The 19,848-nt window shown below is 51.4% G+C and overlaps 1 protein-coding gene across 1 annotated transcript in view; it reads left to right on the top strand.

Moving 5' to 3' along the window:
• The first annotated feature begins 9,932 nt into the window (after nt 1-9,932).
• LOC135402457 (immunoglobulin-like and fibronectin type III domain-containing protein 1) overlaps nt 9,933-19,848 on the top strand; it is a 40,776-nt gene continuing 30,860 nt past the window's right edge. The window contains 2 exon segments of the mRNA XM_064635656.1: nt 9,933-10,137; nt 15,300-15,431. The gene's annotated coding sequence lies outside the window, so the exon portion shown is untranslated.

The raw sequence follows: 19,848 nt of genomic DNA, 5'->3' as shown, positions 1-19,848 counted from the left end.
CCTGGGCTGATATTTGTCAGTTCTTACTTAATCACTTAACCTGGCTTTGCAAACAGAGCGGGTTGGAAAAGACATAAAGCTCAGTCAAACATCCTTTCTCAAACTGCTCAGGACAAGAGACCCGACAGGACCTGCAGGAGTGAAGCTGTGAAGGGAGTACACCGTGAAATTAAGGTAACAGAAGAAAAAACCCTGGTATTTTGTTTCCATCTGTGTTTGGTGGGGAGGTCCCCACGCCTGGGTCTCTCGTTTGTGAGGGTCTCCACTGGAGTCTGGCTCAGACCGAAGCCTCAGGAAGTTCTGGAACATTGAGATGGAAGGAAATCAAGAGATTTTGAAGACCAAGTAGATGAAAACCTGCCCCAACGCAGGGATGGAACAGCTGAACTTCTGTCTTACCCTCCAAACTGACTTTTCACTGTGACAAAACCTTGGGGGTCAGAGCCAGGCCCCCGAGAGCAGCAAAGGGCCCCAGTGGCCCTGGCAGGGGGGGCATTTTCATGCCACCCGTGCAAGGTCAAACCAACTCCATCACCCACAGTGCCTTCCTCCCTGAAGGCAGGTGGAGACAGCATGTATCCCCTCTGAGCACATCCAATGTGCTCCTTGCATGAGCCAGGGCTGCCCAGCTATTAATGACAGCTGATATCAGACTGCAGCATGGCAGCAATTCCTCACACAGCCTTAATGACAGACTTTCTGGTAAGCAAAGCCATCAGAAGAGGAATGTTGCCAGGAATCCTAAATCCCTGACTCTGACATGCTGAGGTTTGGAAGCTTCAAATTCAAAGCTGCCTCATGGGAGATGGTTTGTCAAGATGGTTTTTGACTCAGGAATTCTTTCAGCAGTGTTTACCCTTCTTCAGGTCATGCCATGCTGGCAACACTGTCACTCCACCTTCACCTTGGTCTCTGCTCTGTTCATGTTTGTTAGCTCCTTTTAGTCCTTTATCCATTTCCACATCTTTAAAGAAATCAAGTTCCTTCACTTTTGTCCTGGTAACTGTACACAGAAGCTTCATGATCATCTCATGTTTACTGACCAGGATCAGCATAATATTTCACCTGCCTGGAAAGGACACAGAGGTTCTGGTGGATGCCAGGTTGGAGATGAACCAACTCTGTATGCTCATCATAAAGCTGAACTGGGAGGTGTGTGGCCAGCAGAGCGAGGGGTGGTCACAGAAGGGACAGGGACAAACACTTCTCAGTGCTGCCAAATCACAACAGGCAATGGCCACAGGTTCCACCTCAGGAGGTTCAGGTTGGGCATTAGGAAAAGGCTTCTCCAGGAAGCTGGTGCAGGCCTGGGAGAGGTCATCAGAGAGGGGGAAACCTGCATCCTTGAGGGAGTGTGGGGTCGTTGATAGGACTCAGTGGAAAAGCCTTGGCTGCTCCCAGCTGCTGTTCCAGACAGGCCAGCCCTGATGGGAGAAGGGACTGGGGACCTGCAGAGGCCCCCCTTCAGTGCCCCCTCTGTGGCTCGGTGACCATCAGTGACCCGGCTGCAGCTCCATGTCAACTGCCAGGCCAGGGCACTGTCAGGTTCTCCAGGACTGACCAGGCTGCTCAGGGCAGTGGGGAGTCCCTGTCCCTGGAAGGGTTCCAAAAACCCATGGATGTGGCACTTGGGGATGTGGGTTAGTGGTGAACGTGGCAGTGCTGGGGAATGGTTGGACTCAGTGATCTCACAGGGCTTTTCCAACCTAAAGGACTCTGTGAGTCCACGATTCTGTGACTTGTGCCTGAGCCTTGTCTGAGCGCTGTGACCTTGCACCTCTACAAGGAGTGCTCAGGGCACTGTGATGTGGCAAATAACAACCCCTTTGAATAAATACAGCAGAGAAATAAATCCTACAGGCCTCAGCTGCTCTGTGGAGACTCCCAGTTTTCTTGCCACCTTCTGACCCGCTCTGGGATCTGTGGATGGTTGGTCTGATACTCCACAGAGCTGAGTGTTGATGAACATTTCCTGAGTGCAACGTTTGAGGAGCTGCTCTACCCACTTCCAAAGAGGCTTCGATCCATTGAGCCGTGTAAAGTGAACCTGGAGCCATCCTTCTCCTTTCACCCTCTGGTTGAGCTCAGAAATCAGCTGACATAGTTAAGCTGACAGTCATTAGATTTATATGCCCTTTGCTTCTGGCATTCTGTCCTGTCTGAGGTGGCACTTTGGGTCTGGTGACCTTTGTGGCATGTGGCAAGGCCAGGGTGTCTTGGCTTCTGCCGCAGACGGCTGTGGCTTGTTCTTTAGGGAAGTTTATTTCTCAGGGATGTGCTCATCAGTCAGCCATGCACAGGTTCTATTTTTGCAGGCATACCTAGAGAGTCAGGAAGGAGGCCAAAACCCTTCCGGAGAAGACAAACTGCAGATCTCAATGTCCTCATCAATGAGGTGTATGTCCAGAAGCTACAAAGGAGAGACAAATTGTCCAGCAGGATAAATAAAGAGAAAGGGGAAAAGAGAATCACCTGGAACATGAGATAGCTGCTTAGAAGATGATGGATAGAGGGGAAAACACTACACCAGGAAGAGAAAGCTGGGTTTTTAGTGTAGATATATGGGACAGAGAACTTGAACTGAGCTTTGAAAGATGAACATGTGCACAAACCCCAGAAATTTTGTCTTCATATGCTTGCAGAAGGTGAGCAGCAGCAGTTAATGGGTTATTTGGTCGCTCCCTGCTTTTTGGAGCTCTTTAGAGTTTTCCTCTGTCCCTCCCTGGGCTGATGGGAGTGTTCTCTGTGCTGGATTGACCCTCCTGCATCAGCAGCTCCCACTTTACTGCTGCTGCCAGTTTGGAGTGGGATCCAAGTTCTTCAATATTGCCATGGAAGGAGCGGGAAGGGTGGCCAAGGGAGCATCTCACTGGTGCATTCCTTCTACCAGCGAGGACTGGGAAACTGTCACTGCCTGGAGGAGCCAGAGGGAGCCCAGAGGGGTACTGAGGAGCACAGGTCAGACATTTCAGGTGATACACATGGGAGGTTTCCCCTTCTCTCCTCCACCATGGGCTGCCCAGACAGCTCAGCCCCCTCACAGTCACTGTGGGGGGAGAAACCTTCACTCTGGTTCCAGCCCCTTCAAACTGGACACACTCAGCGGGTGCAGAGAGAGGAGCGGGTGGGGAGTGTAAAATGAGATTTGCCTGAAAAACAAGCTGAATGAAGCTGAGGAGCACATGAATGAGAGGATGACCCATTCACCGTCATGGTCACAGCTCTGAACCACCCCAGGCTCTGAGTCTGTCACTCAGAGAGATTGGCAAGGACATGCTGGGCTCTGCAGATGCCCAAACTACGAGCAATTTGCTTGCCCTTCAGCTTCCCCCCGAGCAGCAGAGCAGGTCTGTCTAAACGCAGGGTTAACCAGGGCCTCTGCATGGGTCTGGTTTCCTCCTGCTCAGCTCCTGGCACTGGCATTGTCTGCCCTTCCCAGAACAGGGTCCTGCCTCATCCATCACAGCCCTGACACAGGATCCATCTGTGGCACCCACTCCTGCCTTCCTCCCTTCTCCCAGCCTGGCTGTGACGTACCAGCACCCCTGACATTATCCTGCTCCTTTCCATGATCCATCATCCATCCATCATCCCTCCATCCATCTCCCTTGAAAAGTGACCTGCTCACTATGTCCCTCCACCTTCCACCCGGAGCCGGCCTGTCTGCCCAGCCAAGAGCAGCAGAATGTGCTTGGGGGTGGAAATCCAGAGCGGGTGTGACTGTGTGTCACCAAAACAAGACAGAAAAACCAGCTCCTGGGCACTGCCAGAGACCAGTTGTAAACTGGGATCATCATCCAGCTCCTGTTCAGAGGCTCTGCCTTTCCTGGGCAGTTCCAAACTCAGCTGTGCCGTGGGGAATAATGTTGCAACGAGGTGACAAAAATCAGTGTGAGATATTAAAAGAGGGGAAGGTGATTTTCTACTAAAACAAAAGGTTTTCATTCACTCAGACTCACATGCACACACGCACTGGGGCCAAGATGTGTCCCAGTGGTCTTCCCAGCACGCAGGCATTGGGAGATGTGCATCCAGGGGATTCCAGTGGTGTCAGGGAAAGCTCTGGGTACTTAGTACCTGTTAGGACTGGATGCTTTGAACTGAGATGACTTGAAAAATGAAGTTTTGCATCTTCAGGGGCCCTGAAATACTGACAGTGACTCCATCATCTTTCCCTGCCCGGACCAGGCCACTTTGGTGCCTGGGCACCTCCAATCCTGGGCTTGTCTCATCAGAGAAATAACTGGCAAAAGGAGACCCCCATGGCTGGGTTCACAGCTGGTTCAGCTTCACAGCACAGCAAGGAACTACTCTGGCAAAGATTTCTGAGATCTTCCTCGTTGATCCTAAAAAGAATTACTGCCTGTGATGCTTTTAGAAATTCAATGTTAGTGTGAAGAGCAAGGCAGCAGTTGCACCTGCAGAGATGAACCTGGATGAAGACTGTTGTGAAAGGGAGCATTGATTGATCTACTACATAAGCTCAAGGAAGGAAATGGCACAGAAATCAAATAAAATTCCTTGTGAAAAGTCTTGCAGTGTTTTTGAAAGGTTAAGACAGTGGGATCACAGAGATTCATCCCAGAGACTGAGAGAAGGTGGAGAGATGTCTCAGGACATCTCACAACAGAAAGTCCCACCAAAAATGGGCTTTCCTCTTTAGTTTCAAGTGGCACATTCATGAAATGGTGCAATTTTTCCTGTCCCCTGCTGGGGAGTGAGAGGAGAGGGAGGTGAATCCCTCTGTGCTTAACTGTCTGCCCTCCCTTGCTCAGAGCCCTCCCTTCCTGCTGCCCAACTCTTCCCATGGCTCTGCTCTGGCCATTCCCTGCAGCCATGGACAGGGACAGCACATGGATAGAGGAGTGTTCCTGAGAGCACAGACATTCAGAGGGGATGGAGAGACCATCAGACATCCAGAGGGATGGAGAGACCATCAGACATCCAGAGGGATGGAGAGACCATCAGACATCCAGAGGGGATGGAGAGACCATCAGACATCCAGAGGGGACAAAGAGACCATCAGACATCCAGAGGGGACAAAGAGACCATCAGACATCCAGAGGGATGGAGAGACCATCAGACATCCAGAGGGATGGAGAGACCATCAGACATCCAGAGGGGATGGAGAGACCATCAGACATCCAGAGGGGATGGAGAGACCATCAGACATCCAGAGGAGACAAAGAGACCATCAGACATCCAGAGGGGACAAAGAGACCATCAGACATCCAGAGGGATGGAGAGACCATCTGGACCTGGAGAGCAGCAGGGGAGCGGAACCATCCCAGGAGCAGGAGGGTTTAGGGCAGGCAGGGTGAGAGGGGAAGGAGCTCAATTTGAAGAGACTCCTCATTGGTACAAGACTTGGGTGAGCTGGTGTGTCACAGCAGTGTTCTCCTGAAGTCCAGGGACAGCGCTCTGAGGGCAATAACAGGTCTTAACTGCCCTGAGCAACCTTCCCACACCTCTGCCCATGGCACAGGGACTCTGCTTGAGCTCAGGGCTGGGCCTTCACCTCCTTCCTGTGCTTTGCTGCAGCTGCCCCCGTGTTTGGATGTTCCTGAATTGTTGTTTGGATTCCCCAGGTTCACCTTGGACCTGACTTTTCCCCTTGCCTTTGATGACCACGGAGCTGTTGATGGGGCCTGTTGCTGTCCCCCCTTTGCTCACCCACATAGGTGCACCCAGTCCCTTCCCCCAGGGAAGAGCTCAGCTCTTCCTGCTCCCCAGCATCCAGTTCTTACAGGCTTTTCCCTGCTGGGCTGCCTGGCCTGGCCCTGTGACCAGCAGTGAGCACCAGCACTGCCCACCCTGGGCCACAGTCACACGGGAGGACTCGTCACACGCGGCTGCCCCGGCGTGTTCGGGGGTAAAACGCTCAGCTGCCACCCTGATGTGGTAAAAGCCCTCACAAGGCCATCAGGGACCGTGCAGCTGCCAGCCAAGCCAGGGGGACGGGCTGATATCAGACCTGCTTTGGGCCAGGGCCCAGGGCAGCCTGGCTGGGTGTCATCTGGCCTGTCCCTGCCGGGGCGGGAGGTCGGGTTACCCCGGAGCACACGAGGGCAGCTCCTCTCCCTCCGTGGGGCTGGGTCAGGTGAGCCCCACTGCACCTCCTCTGGCACGTACCGGTTCCACTGGAAGGACGCTGGAAAAGGTGAATCAGAAACCTATTTTGGTTATCCCAATTTGGTTCTCCCAGTTTGATTTTCCCAGTTTGGTTCTCCCAATTTGGTTATGCCAGTTTGGTTTTCCCGGTCTGATTCTCCCAGTTTGGTTCTCCCAGTTTGGTTTTCCCAGTTTGATGATCCCAGTTTGGTTCTCCCAGTTTGATTATCGCAGTTTGGTTATCCCAGTTCGATTATCCCGGTTTGGCTATTCCACTTTGGTTATCCCAATTTGGTTTTCCCAGTTTGGTTTTTCACAGTTGGGTTTTCCCACTTTGGTTCTCCCAGTTTGGTTATGCCAGTTTGGTTTCCCAGTCTGGTTCTCCCAATTTGGTTTTCCCAGTTTAGTTTTCCCAGTTTGGTTTTCCCAGTTTAGTTTTCCCAGTTTGGTTTTCCCAGTTTGGGTTTCCCAGTTTAGTTTTCCCAGTTTGGTTTTCCCAGTTTGGGTTTCCCAGTTTAGTTTTCCCAGTTTGGTTTTCCCAGTTTGGGTTTCCCAGTTTGGGTTTCCCAGTTTGGGTTTCCCAGTTTGGTTTTCCCAGCATGGTTATCCGGGCTGCTTGGCCGATCCCGTTTTTTCTGGGATTGAATTCCTGGGGCATTCCCAGATGCCCCCGCTGTGCTGAGGGTGGAGTTGTTGCTGTGGTGGCTGTGGCTGAGGGAGGGGGCAGGGCCGAGCAGCAGGTGAAAAAGCAGCTCTGGTGACAACGACCCTCAGTTTGTGGTGTCACTGAACACCCCGTAAGGCCCCGAGTGCTTTTGGGTGCTGCAGGAACTCCTGTTCTTCCCCTCCCAGGGGCTCCCAGCCCTGTAGCAGAGGCTGCAGGACAACGAGAGGGGAGTTTGGCTTCACTCCCTGGAGGGAGTGGGGAATGGGGGGGATCCCCAGCACTTATCTGGCAGAGTTTCTGTATTTCAGTCCCACCTTTCCCTCCATGTCTGGGGTGAACACTGAGCTCCTGGCTGTGGGGCAGGAGGGTTGGGGCTGCACAGGGTCAGCCTCTCCACAGCCAAGCCTTCCAGTGCTTCCTGCAGCACTGTGGCCTTTGGAGGCAGCAGGAATTGTACAGCTCAGGCACCCAAAGGCTGTGTCACACTGGACGGATCCTGGAGAGATGGCAGAGGTGACCAAAATCTGTCTTTGTCCCCTCAGAGAGATGCTGTTCCACCAGCTGCCTCCTGGTTTGGCAGGGGAGTCGAGCTGGTGTGAAGCAGGGCTGTGTGCTGAGTTTGGACACTCCTACCTGCAGTCTGAGGGCTGGCTGGGGTGGGACAACAAGGAGAACTCCCTGGTGTCCACATCCAACTCCCTGGGACTCCACACTGCTCGAGCACGGAGGCTGAGGTGAGCACAGAGGGGATTTGCCTTTGTCACGGCAAAGGTTCAGGGTTCTCAGACTTAAAATGGGTCATTTCTGTGTTTTATCCTCATTTGATGTAAAAGTGAGATGGTTTCATGCCCTCAGTACAACCCCTAACACACAATTCAATGGCTGGGTTACAAACACGAAAGGGGAGAGGGCCAGGGCTGGCTGAGCTGTCAGTGTTTTAGGATAATACCCTGAGGGAGAGTAACAAAATCTGCCTGTGTCATAAATAATGCTGAATGGCTTATTTTGGCAAAGAATTTTCATTCCTGACAAATGCCATTTTGAGACAACCAATAACCACCTGCTAATTTGGGATGAAATTAGAATTGGACTCTGACATCCCCAGGTCAGCTCAGATGCAGTGTTTGGTGGGTTTCCAGCAGAGTCTCTCACATGGCTGATAGGAAATAATCTTTATGAGGCTGTCAAAGGGAAGGGAATGCCCAGCCTTACAAATCCTTGAGCTGGTTTATTGGGAAGGCCTATGTCAGAGGATTGCTAAGTAAAGCACATTACATAAGGCTGCCCTTTGGGTCGCTGAGGTCTGGTAACTGGCACATATTTTCAAGTCTGTCAGACTGATTTCAGCATCTCCTGAATTGTCAGTACCTCTCTGCTTTTTGAGGCAGAAGATGGATTTTCTCTTCTGCAGACCTTCTGTGGTTTGGTGACTGTAAATGTGCTTAAAGATGTGTAAATGTGATTCTTTGGATATGTCACCTGCACTTTTTAGCTTGAATCTGTCACAGCACAAGCTCAGCAGGTTGTGTGGCAGCTCAGGCTCTCTCCTTGACAGGGAGGATGTTTAGCTATTGAAGGGCAAGGTAGGAAATCCTCAGCACATCTCAGTTGGCCTCTGTGATGTCAAGGCACTGAGAATCCAAACTCAAACTCTGGTTGATCTAAAGTGAGAGCTAGGGAATGATATTCCCATTTGGAAAGTCCATTAAAAGTACAGGCAAACCTGCTCTCCTCCCACCGGTTCCTCTTCCTGCCTTTGTTGTGCCTTCATGTCATTAGTTGCTTTCCAAGGCGTGGGGCACCAGAGGAAGTTTTATGCAGGGGGGCAACAGGCCCCTTGCCTGGTGTGTGGGGATTTACTTTCAACTGCTTAGAAGCCAAACCTTTGGAAATTATGTTTGCTTAAGTTCTGGCCTGTCCTGTTGGATGAGGCTGGACTGGGTGCTGTGATTCCAGGCCAGGTCACATCCCTGGGGCTGCAGGGTTTGCCCACCTTCCAGTGCTTGGAGAGCTTCATGTCCAGCCTCTCCCACAGGCACTTTTGCTTCCTTGGAGAGGACAAGATAGATAAGGCTGAGCTTTATCCTGATCTGCTTTGTAGAACCCCTGATGTGCTCACGTCTAACTCACAGGGTTGCCTGGGCTTGCCTTTGAAATGGCAGAGTGTGGCTGCCATCCTGCCCCGAGCTGGGACCATCCCTGAGGGGAGGAACACAGGCCAGGGAACACCAGGAATTTCTGCAGCCTGCAGACCTGGGGAGGGGTGGGAGCAAGGAGAGCTCTGGGTGCTCCGTGGGTGCCCACCGCTCTCTGCCAGCTGAGGGAACTGTGTCTGTAACCTTTTCATCCCCTGCCCTGGGGCTTTGATTTTGGGACTTTGTCTCGTTTCCCTCAAGATTCCCCTCCATCAGCTCCAGGTGACTCTGGATAAATGTCTCCCAGCAGAGTTGGCTTTACTGACAAGCCAACCAAGCCTGGAGGTGTCTGATCTCCATTTCCAGCCTGACCCAATGGTTCCTAATCCCCTGTTAGAACCTTGCACACCTTTTATTCCAAAAGATTGTAGGTGACAGAGGCTGCTCTCAGCTGTGTACCAGGAGTGCAGGCTCGTGCCTCTCCGTGCTGATAAATCCACATTAACACTGTGAGCTGGTGCTGTGAAGTGCTCTGTCCACCCCTTTTAATACTCAAAGAGTTATTTTGAAAAAGGAAGGTATGTGGAGAAGCCTCATCTTTAAATGTACTTGGTCACCTACTTTTAAGTTCAATTTATCTTGTCCATCAGGGACCCTACTTGTTCTCCAGGTTGGTTTTAAACCAGTTGAACTCCAGTTTCCTTTAAACCACCCAGAGCCCTTCAACTGCATCAAAGTTTGTAATGACTCGCTGTGAAGAGGAAACACAATCTGCAGAAAAAGCTCCACTCTGACTGACCTGTGAAATGCTGAAGAATTTTGTTCATCTCAAGTTTGTCCAGCACCATTACTGGTATGGACTAAAATAATAACGAATAGGAGGCAGGTGCTCCGGGTTCCCATAAAAAACCAGATCCTCTGGATGTCTGGCGGGCTAACAGCCCTGTGACAGGCGACACCGGGCAGGGCAGGGCCAGACAGCCCCCGGGAGGGCAGGGACAGGGAGAGGAGGGACAGGGAGAGAAGGGACAGGGAGAGGAGGGACAGGGAGAGAAGGGACATTGGAGAGAAGGGACGCGGGAAGGCGAGAGGAGGGAGCAGCTGAGGAGGCTCCGGGGACCCAGCACTGCCCCACCGAGCTCTGCCTGCACAGGGACCGGTTGAGCTGCGGCTGCCCCACACCCGGGGCAGGAGGGTGGCACAGACATCGGGTGGCACGGGCAGGTGAGTGCTGGGACCTGCTCCAGACAGGGGCTGTGTTTGCTCTGAGCCCAGGTGGGTTTGAGCTCCTTGTGATCACCTCCACGAGGCAGAAAAGGTGGAGGGACAGACCCTGAGGGGGGACAGGCTCTGTGGAGGGACAGGGTGAAAAGGAGAGCGAAAAAATCTTTTGATTTTTCCCTATATCTCCTTTTTTCTATATTTATTTTTTTTTTCTGTATTTGCTTTTTTTTCTATACTTCCTTTTTTCTGGATGGGACTTTGAGAACCTGGTCGGGTGGAAGGTGTCTCTGCCCATGGTAGGAGATGGAACTAAACGAACTTTAAGGTCCTTTCCAACCCAAACCATTCCAGGATTCTATGATTCTATGATTTTGGTTATTTCTCTGCTGGATGCCAGCATAATTTTCTGACTCTAGATTACGCCTATTTCATTTTGATATGTTCATGCTGGATGAAGAGAGACTTTGACAGCTAACAACCTTCAGCAGGAATGGGACAGCATTCCCAGAAATGGGAGTCCTCTGGTGCATTAACTGTGCAGGCACAGGTCAGGCAGGGCACTACCAGGACAGTGCTGGAATTGATTCCGGCGTCCCACACAGAAGGTGGGAAGGTGGCACATGCTGGGGCCTCTTGGGGCTCCAGGGAGAATTTCTTACCATTTATTTCAGTGTCAAACTTCCCCACACAGGGAATGAAATGTTAAAATAGCTCGTCAGGCAAGGACAGGGCTTTTTTCATCTGTTGCCACTGGCAGGTTGGGGTAGCAAATAAATAAACAAACCAGAACTGGGGGGTTTGTTGTGTCTGGTTTGAAGCAGGGAGGGGAACTGAGAAACAGCCTCCTAACTTCAATCCCTGGTGGCATCCGAATAGCACAAGTTCTGTTATTTTTTTTCTTTACTGCAGGCACTGAGCTTTATTAACCCTCTGCCTGCCCAAGGGGTGGCACATGCAAAGTGGTTCCAACACACACAGTTAATTTTAGCTGGAGAAGGACATTTGGCAAAGTCCAGTGCCCATGTGGGGTCAAATGGAAGGGGCACAGACATGTCTTGCTCTCTGAGTGGGTTAAAATGTGCTTTTCTTCAGTGTCTCGGGGTGGAAAGTCCTGAGGGGGGGATGTGTCTGGTCACATGTTGATGTTTAATCACATCTTCGGTGAGTTTATATTCAACGTGTGTTGCCGCTATCTTGTTTTTTCCATGTGGAAAAGGGCAAGTAAATTCCAGCACTGGCCAGCGCAGGTGTTGGAACAGGCAAGAAGGATAGTCCTGGGAGCAGCTATCCCCAGGGAAAGCGGGAATGTTGGGTTCATGGGCAGCCAGGCTCCATCTCAGTCCTGGATCGTGCTGCCAAACCCCTCCGGTCAGTCACGGATGCAAACCTTGAACTGGTCCTGAACTGGGGAAGAGCAGGAATTCTGTGTGCTCTGGGAAGGAGGGAGCTGGCCCGCAGTGTGAAGGCAGAGCACTGCTGCCTCTTGGATCCTCACCCCAGTTCCAGTCTCCTCCTGCTGAGTTGCAGCTCAGCGGGAGCTGCAGTGGGTCCAGTCCTGGCTCTGTGTGGGCAGGGCTGACAGACCTGAGCTCACTGCTGGCAAAGGGGCACACTGGCATTTGGGTGGGTGTGGGGGGAATAACCAAGGCTTGGAGACTCAGTGGGTCCCTTAAATTTCTCCTGGAGGGTCCGATGTGGGTGATGTGCTGCTGAGGGACTGGGCTGAGCGTGGCTGCCTCCCACTGAAGGGAGCACCACGTTCTCCAGACTCGCTGTGGTACCCATATGCATTGTGGGACTATTTCTGGTGCAGGGCATCCTCCTGGTCAAACCAAAGTGCTTCTGTGTCACCCCCCTGGCCCATGGCCTGAGCTGGACAAACAATGTCCCTTTGCTTGCACAAGATCAGCGTGATCAGCCCTGCCAGACTCCCCTGACTCGGGGTAGGATGTTGGGTGCTTGTAGAGCTGCAGGTACTTGGTAATCTTCACTGAATTTGGACCTTTAATCCATTTTCCATGCCCAAGTCTCTCCTTAAATGACTACAGGTTTTTGGGTTTCCTTGCCCGGTGTTTGTGGGATGCTCGTTGCTGTTACGTCAAGGTAGACTTGAAACGCCGAGCTCTGCACATCTTCACCCGTTACATCTCTGAATATTTCTGCCCCAAAACCTCCCTGACATCCCCTTGACCCTCAGTGCAGTGCCTGCCTGGACACCCCACGCTGCAGGGGAGTGCTGTGGCTTGGCCAAGTGACTCACATACGAGACCAGTCTTTGAACTCGGTCATTTGTTTACGAACTGGAAAATCCAGCCAGTTTTTTGAACCTACCTTGGTTTCTTCAGTTCCTGCTCTGTCTGAGCCACGTGGTGGGTGCCAACAGTCTGAAGGAAGGGCTGTGCCAGTTGGAGCGGGAGGACTTCGTGCTGGTGGACCAAGGAAGGGAAAACAGAAGATTAGAAGAGTCTTGTTTCCAGTTAAATCAGACTCTTAAATTCAGTCCTGAAATAACTGTCCTGCAGCTGTTGCCTCTTGCCACTTCCTCACTGCCTTTCCTTAGGGGAACAGACTTTCTTCCAGGGAAAAATGTGTCCCCTCTGCAGTGAAAGCAGCGGCCACTGCTGAATGTGCCAGGCCTTGCTGGGACATCCTGCAGGTTCCCAGGGGCTCCTCCAGGGGCACACAGGGATTGTTCCTCCACTGGCACACAGGGATTGCTCCTCCACTGGCACACAGGGGTTAACAGGGCTTTGGGTGGGCGGGTGGAAACCAAGCTGTGAAATGGAAGAAGGTCAGGCTCTTGGAGGAGTTTGCTCTGCCGCAGATGGTTTTGAGTTATCTGCCCATCTATGGAGAGGTCTCCATCCTCCCCCCTCAAGAAAACTGTAAAACCAGCTCTGGAAATAAGGCAAAGCCCGATCAGGCTCGTGGCTGCAGTGGAACAGGCAGAGTGGTGGCTCTCCTGGTACTTGTTAGACTCAACTGTCTGTCTTATTAGGAATTCCTCAGTTATTCAGAACCCAACACCTAAATGCCATTGGAGACTAAAAACCATTGGCACTTTTCTGTGGGGAACAAATGACTGGAAAGGGAAAAGAGGAACAGAAGGAATCCCTGTAGCTCTGGATAGCTTAGGCCCTTTGGGATAACTCTGCTCTTGCTGCAGTTGATGAAAGCTGAATTCAGGTTTCAGTGGAAGTCAAGAAATGTTTCCTCTGGGAGCATTCCCGTGGCCTTCACAAGGTGTTACCGTCTTTAGGGACTTGTCTAGCAACTGGTTTTATTAATTTTAAGGCTACAGCAAACAACCAACAAAGCAACAAACTGCTGTCCTGGACCAGTAAGAGCAAAGCCTAAGGAGGCCCCCTTGGGATGGTCATCGGCCAGAGCAGGGGGAGGAGGGTACTGTGGGAATCCCACTGGGACACTGCTGGAAAACAGTGTCTGCTGCTGAGAGGATTTTCCAGCAACAGTCCGGATTTTCCAAATCCTTGTTGTCCGATTTTCTTGGCTCATTGACTTTCAGATTGTTTGGAATTGCTTTTACTTTTGTATCACTGCAAATGTCCCGGGGGATGTGGGACTGAAGGATCTCAGCCCAGGCGTGGGCTAAGATTGACATGGTTTGCTTAGGAACTGGGAAGGCAGAAACACTGTCACCAGCAACAACAGTCAAAAAGAAAGAAGGAATGAAGAAAATTACCCCAGAATTTCATTTTCACATTTATCTTTTAAATTGTGGATTGAAATGATGGTTCCCAGACCAGCAAGGGAGAAGTTTTTGAGACCTGATTGAGAATCTTTTTTCTAAGACCAGTGGAAATGGTGCTCTCTGAGGTTATTCTGTCTTCATCCCATCTAACATGAGTCTTAGCTGTAGGACCAAGGTTTTTCTGTATGTTCCCTTCCCCACTAACCTCAGATTTTAGAATTATCACCTCCAGAAAACCAGAGGAAAACCTTGTTCTGGTTCTGCCAGCCCAGACATCATGTGAACCATGGCCACCACAGTAAAAATACTGCTCTGGAACCAGCCCTTCCTCCCTGAGCTGAGCACGAGGATTTAATATGAATATATTCACACAATCCAAGTTAAAAACAATGGTTGGATGCTCTCAGCCAGAAGTGAATGAAAGCAGACTTCAGACCGGGCGGGTTTTCCTCCCAGCATGTGGTGCTGCTGGGAGAAGAGAGCCTTCAGCCCCAGACTGGCCACCACTTGATAGTCAGGAACCACACAGAGGTCCCTTTGCTTCCAGGGGAGCTTCCTGAGGAGAGGAAGGAAGGTTTACAAGCTGCGAAGGCAGACTGGTAGCAAGAGATTTGGGGGCACAACGTGCTGCACTCGCACTTCCAGAGTAAACCTGTCCATGGGAATCACAGGATGGTTTGGGTTGGAAGGGACCTTAAAGACCATCTGGTTCCAAACCCCCTACCCTGGTTTGGGTTGGAAGGGACCTTAAAGACCACCTGGTTCCAAACCCCCTACCCTGGGTGGGAAACCTTCCACTGGTGGAAGAAGTGGCTGCTCTCAGGAAAGGGATCAGGCTGTGGCTGTGTTGGAAGCCAAAATGGCACATTGAGGTGCCTTTGGGCTGCAGCAACGAAGATCCTCCAGGAGCAACTGGATTTCTTTCAGACCTCTTGGAACAGCACAAACTGAGAGGCTCTACTGGTGAAGGCCAAGCCCAGGCATGGTTGGCCCAAACACAAATGCAGTGATCCACTGGTTTTACTTCTCTGCTGAGGGATTATGGGATCTCCTGAGAGCTCGTGGCGCGTCCAACAGAACTGCGTGTGCAGCTCGTCCTTCCTTGGATCTGCACCAATGTTTGTCCTTTTTTGAGGCACAAGGTCTTGCCTTTGGAGCTCCAGCCTTGCCCTGACTGATGGTCGCGTCTGGCCAGGTTGGCCCCGTGCCGTGTCCGTGCCGTGCCAAAGGCTCTGGGTTCCACGGCACCTCCCCTGGGCCGGGGCAGTGTGGGGCTATAAGGAGCCCCCCACAAGTGCCCACAGCACAGCGTGGGGACATCCTGGAGGTATCAGCAGCTCCTGAGCGCGGTCTGAGTTCTGGGACGGTGGAGAGGGACAAGAATTTGTTTCTGTTGCCATTTGGTGACATTTGCAAGGGGCTGATGAGGGGCGTGTCTTGTCTCCTACAGATCTCTAAATACCTGTGACCAGGGGCCCGCGGGGCGATGAGGAGCTCTGCACTCTGAGGCACCACACGGAGCCACCACGGTCCCAGGAGACACAGCAGCGACCTCGAGCAGGACCATCCCAGAACCCGTAAGGTAACGAGACGGTCGTGTCACCGCCGAGGTTCGTGTGGGGCTGGTGCAGAGCTGGGGGCACGAAGGGCCACCCTCGCTGTCACAGGGGACTCTGCAGGAGGTCTGAAAATGGTTGTGAATGTTATGGGAGAAGTGGGCTCCTGTAGGGTTGGGCTCCAATAGGGTGGGTCCTGTAGGGTTGGGTCCTGTAGGGTTGGGGTCCTGTAAAGTTGGGGTCCTGTAGGGTTGGGTCCTGTAGGGTTGGGGTCCTGTAGGGTTGGGGTCCTGTAGGGTTGGGTCCTGTAGGGTTGGGGTCCTGTAGGGTTGGGTCCTGTAGGGTTGGGTCCTGTAGGGTTGGGCTCCTGTAGGGTTGGGGTCCTGTAAAGTTGGGGTCCTGTAGGGTTGGGTCCTGTAGGGTCAGTGTCCTGTAGGGTTGGGCTCCTGTATCCCTGGGCTCCTGTAGCACCCACTGATTTCCCAAGGAAGATGACAGGCTGTTGGGGATCTCCTGTACCTGTCCCATGGAGCTGACACTGCATTCGTGGCACAGGTGCACTGAGGTTCCTAAAGGTTTTTATCTTGGGCTCATCATTTCTTTGGACAGTAAGTAGGGATATGTTATTTTTCCTTCCTGGCAGTAGGACTCTGTTGTAGATGCCCTGTGACACTTGCTTTTAATCTGTTGACTGTGTGAAAGTGCCTGTCTGTGTTACAAAAGAATTCCTGGAGGTGTTGTGGACATGGGAGGGGACAGCCTGACCTGCTTCACCAAAGGGGGGTGAATTCATTGTCCTGCTCACCCTTAGAAAATACAGCTGGTGTGTGTTGCCTCTTGGCCTTTGGCCTCAGTGCCACTGTGCTAAATAAACGGGGGCAGAGTGGCTGGTGTTTGTGTACAGGGATCAGGGGCAGAAGGAGCAACCACTTACGTTGTGTTTGTAATTCCCGGGGCAGAGGAGAAGATCAGGGGGAGTATAGATTTACTGAGGGGATAAGTCACACAAAATCTGATCCTTGGGCATTCCTCCTCACTCTGCACAACACCTCCATTCATCACTGGGGAGCTCGTGACGTTCCCCCTCTGTGACCTGCTCAGAACTTTGCATGAAGCTGCACTTCTGCAGTTGCTAGTCTTCAATCCTGTGGTTCTAACCAAGGGCTTGGAGATTGTCCTGTAGAAATGTGCAGTGGGGAGACAAGCTCAAAAGATTGCTTCAGGTTAACAAATAAACACAGAAAGCCCACCCAAAGCTAAAAGAGAAATTTTAGGTGAGATCCTTCTTCTCAGTGAGTACCTGGGTCTCTGGGGTAAAGCACATCTGGAATTTGGGACTAAGCACACAACAGTTTGGTATTTTGGTTAGAAGGTTTGCTGTGTTAGGACTGCCTTGATTTTTCTGAATTTCGAAGAGAAATTCAAAGAGAGATACAAAGAGAAAAGGAGGTCAGAGGAGGTTTGGGCTGGATCTCAGGAAAAGGTTCTTCCCCCAGAGGGTGGTCAGCTCTGAACAGGCTCCCCAGGGCAGTGGGCACAGCCCCAAGGCTGCCAGAGCTCCAGGAGGGTTTGGACAGGGTGGGATTGTTGGGGCGTCCTGTGCAGGGCCAGGGGTTGGACTGGATGATCCTTAGGGTCTCTTCCAGCTCAGGAGATTCTCTGATTTTATGATTCTGTGCTCCTATGCAGTAGAATGCTGCATCTGTTGCTGATTCCTTTATTAATAATGCTGATTTAAGCCTGTGTCCATGGCTTTGTCCCCCCCATGTGCTGTGCTTGTGCAGGGCCTGTGGCACATCCTGTGCCTCTGGACCCACCTCCCTGTGGACCTCCCATTGCCCAGCACTTCCCCACAGGTTTGGCTAATTTTGCTCACCAGCCCCTGCCAGCAATTATGTCACATCTTGTCTGTGTATTCCACCGTCTGAACCCCGTAAATAACTCCTTGTGACACCACCAGCACTACAAATCCTGTGACTCCCAAATGTTCTGCTTCTCCCCTCGGCTGATTTATGGCCCCAGCCCTGGTGTCCAGTCAGGCTCCCGGGGACAGGGCTCCTGCTCTGGCTCATCCAGACTGACGGACACACAGGATGAGGGGCAGCCCTGCCAGCCCACCGGGCAAGCTGGGTTATTTTGGTACATTGGATATTGCTGGTAGCCAAGGGCTCGCTCTGGCTTTGCCACATCTCCAGAGGGGGTGTCTGTGCAGCTGCACAGAATTCCACCTGGGATGGGGAGTGGCCAAGGCTTGGATACCTGCACGTGGCTAATGCACAACACTGCTGTGTTTTCCAGAGGAGTGAGGGTGTTGAGCTCCTTCCAGCGTCTCCCTGTTGTGCTGGGGGTGTTGGTCCACAGCACTCCCCTGGGGAGGAGGGATTCCCTCTTGGAAGCATTTCCTTGCCTCCACTGAACAAATCATCCTGATGTGGACACCGAAGTTTCAGGCACCTCTGAGTGAAGACATGACACTGTGACCATTTTTGCTGTCTCGTTCTAAAAATCCTGTGATTTCTTTTTCTGGATTGAACTGGAGTCAAAGCACAGACATGGGCACTCATGTAACAGGGGAGTAGAAATTTTAAAACTGAGAAGGGCAGGGTTTGATGAGTCCGTGCCAACCAGTGTGTTATTTTCTGGTCCTTATTTCACACACAAGACACCAGAAAATGTGATGTGGTTGGATTAATTACACTGAAGGAATGTTCCCTTGCATGCCCTGGCACTGTTATTTTAACTGTGCAATCAATGTGTGGCATTAACATGCTTCGTTCTCATTCTCCAGAAGTCAGCAATTCACAGCAGTTTAAGGACTCACAGCAGCTTATCTTTAATCCAAGTGAATTTCTGAAATATTTAAGACCCTGTAAACTCAGCAGTTTATCCATAGTGCACATAGTGCATGTTGTGCACTGGGAGATGCAGACATGGAGCCTGTGTACAAATATTGTTAATATTTGGGCTTTTTACAAAACTAGATTTGAATGTGGCCATTTCTTAATTGGTTTGAACTATGTTTACACATACCCACAGTCCCACAGGGCTGAGAACAACAGCCTGGCTTGAAATATTTGGTAATTTAAAATAATAATAAGATTCTTGATGGCTTTGGACCTGAGAGTTTGGACCATGTTCATGTTTCAGTGTTGATGCTTCTCACTATTGCCTGGTGGGGAGGGGAAGAAGCTGGGAGTAGCAAAGAATAAATGTGAGTGCAACATAAATAAAGCTTAGTGAAAGCTGCTGCAGGCTGGTGTCAGGTAATCCTGCTTGGTGAATGTTGTAAGCACCAGGCATTCCAGCCCCACGAGTGGTGACATGTTTAGGTGACAAGGGAGACACAAGAGGTAATAGGGGATTAGGATATTTGGAGGACAAATTAAATCCATCAGAAGAGGGTGATCAAGAGCCTCTCAAAATCTCAGCCAGTCACTGCTCAAAGCTCTGCCCGGGGCAGGGCAGGGTGCCCTGGAATCAGCTTCCTTTCCTTTCGGTTTTGTGTCTTTCCCCTGACACGAGCTGCTCGTTACCTTCATTTGCAAGTTCTGAAACATCTCCCAAAGGCTGACAGAGGTCACTGTAAAACCCTGTTTACAAGGGTTTGCAGGAGGAACTGCCAAAACAGCAGCACCCAAGTGAGATGTGGAACTCCTGTGGTGGTGGGGAGAGCAGGAGTCACCCCCAGCAGGGCAGGGAGGGACAGGGAGAGGGGATGACCTGGCTGGTGCTCATGGGGAGAGCGGGAATCACTCACAGCAGGGCAGGGAGGGACAGGGAGAGGGGATGACCTGACTGGTGCTCACACAGCCCCAGGATCATCTCCCATGTCTGTTGTCTCAGTGCATTTCCACTGAGGTCAGTGAGTCTCAGGAGTGATATTAATTACTGATGAGATCTGTGTAGTGTGCAGAGCCCCAAAATAAGACTTTATTTTAAGACAACAGTGGAGCCACTGAGTTGTTGTGGGGAGGTGCCTGTGGCTCTTTGCAGCTGCTGAGTAATGGAAAATCAAATTTTGGTTCAGAATTGGACCCAGAAGTACTGTGAGTGATACTTTCTTTGGCCTGTCTATGAGGCACACAGCACAAATTATTTTTATTTATTAGTTGGTTTTACCTTTGGCTGAAAGCAGGTTTCACCCAGGTGATGCAGCTCCGAGCTGAGTGTGGAACAGGGAGGTGTTGGGGTCATACTCTGGGTTTTCACCACGTGCCTGTGACACTTCTCAGCTGGACGAATGCCTGACATAGGTGTGCTCCCAAAGTCCCCATGCCTTTTAAAACTGATGGAAGCTGCATGTTCCTGTGTGCCTCTCCTGACTGAAGGAGTGCAGAGGGTAAACAGGGAGCAGCATCAATCCCACGGGGGAATCCAATCCAACTGCTCTTGCAGGGCTGCAGTAACTCTCGAGTTTGTGAGCATCTCTCATGTGACAAGGAA

This window comes from Pseudopipra pipra, chromosome 25 (genome assembly GCF_036250125.1).
Source record: "Pseudopipra pipra isolate bDixPip1 chromosome 25, bDixPip1.hap1, whole genome shotgun sequence".
Classification (NCBI taxonomy): Eukaryota; Metazoa; Chordata; class Aves; order Passeriformes; family Pipridae; genus Pseudopipra; species Pseudopipra pipra.
The sequence above is the reverse complement of the archived record's forward strand: the minus strand, read 5'-3'. Positions and strand labels throughout refer to the sequence as shown.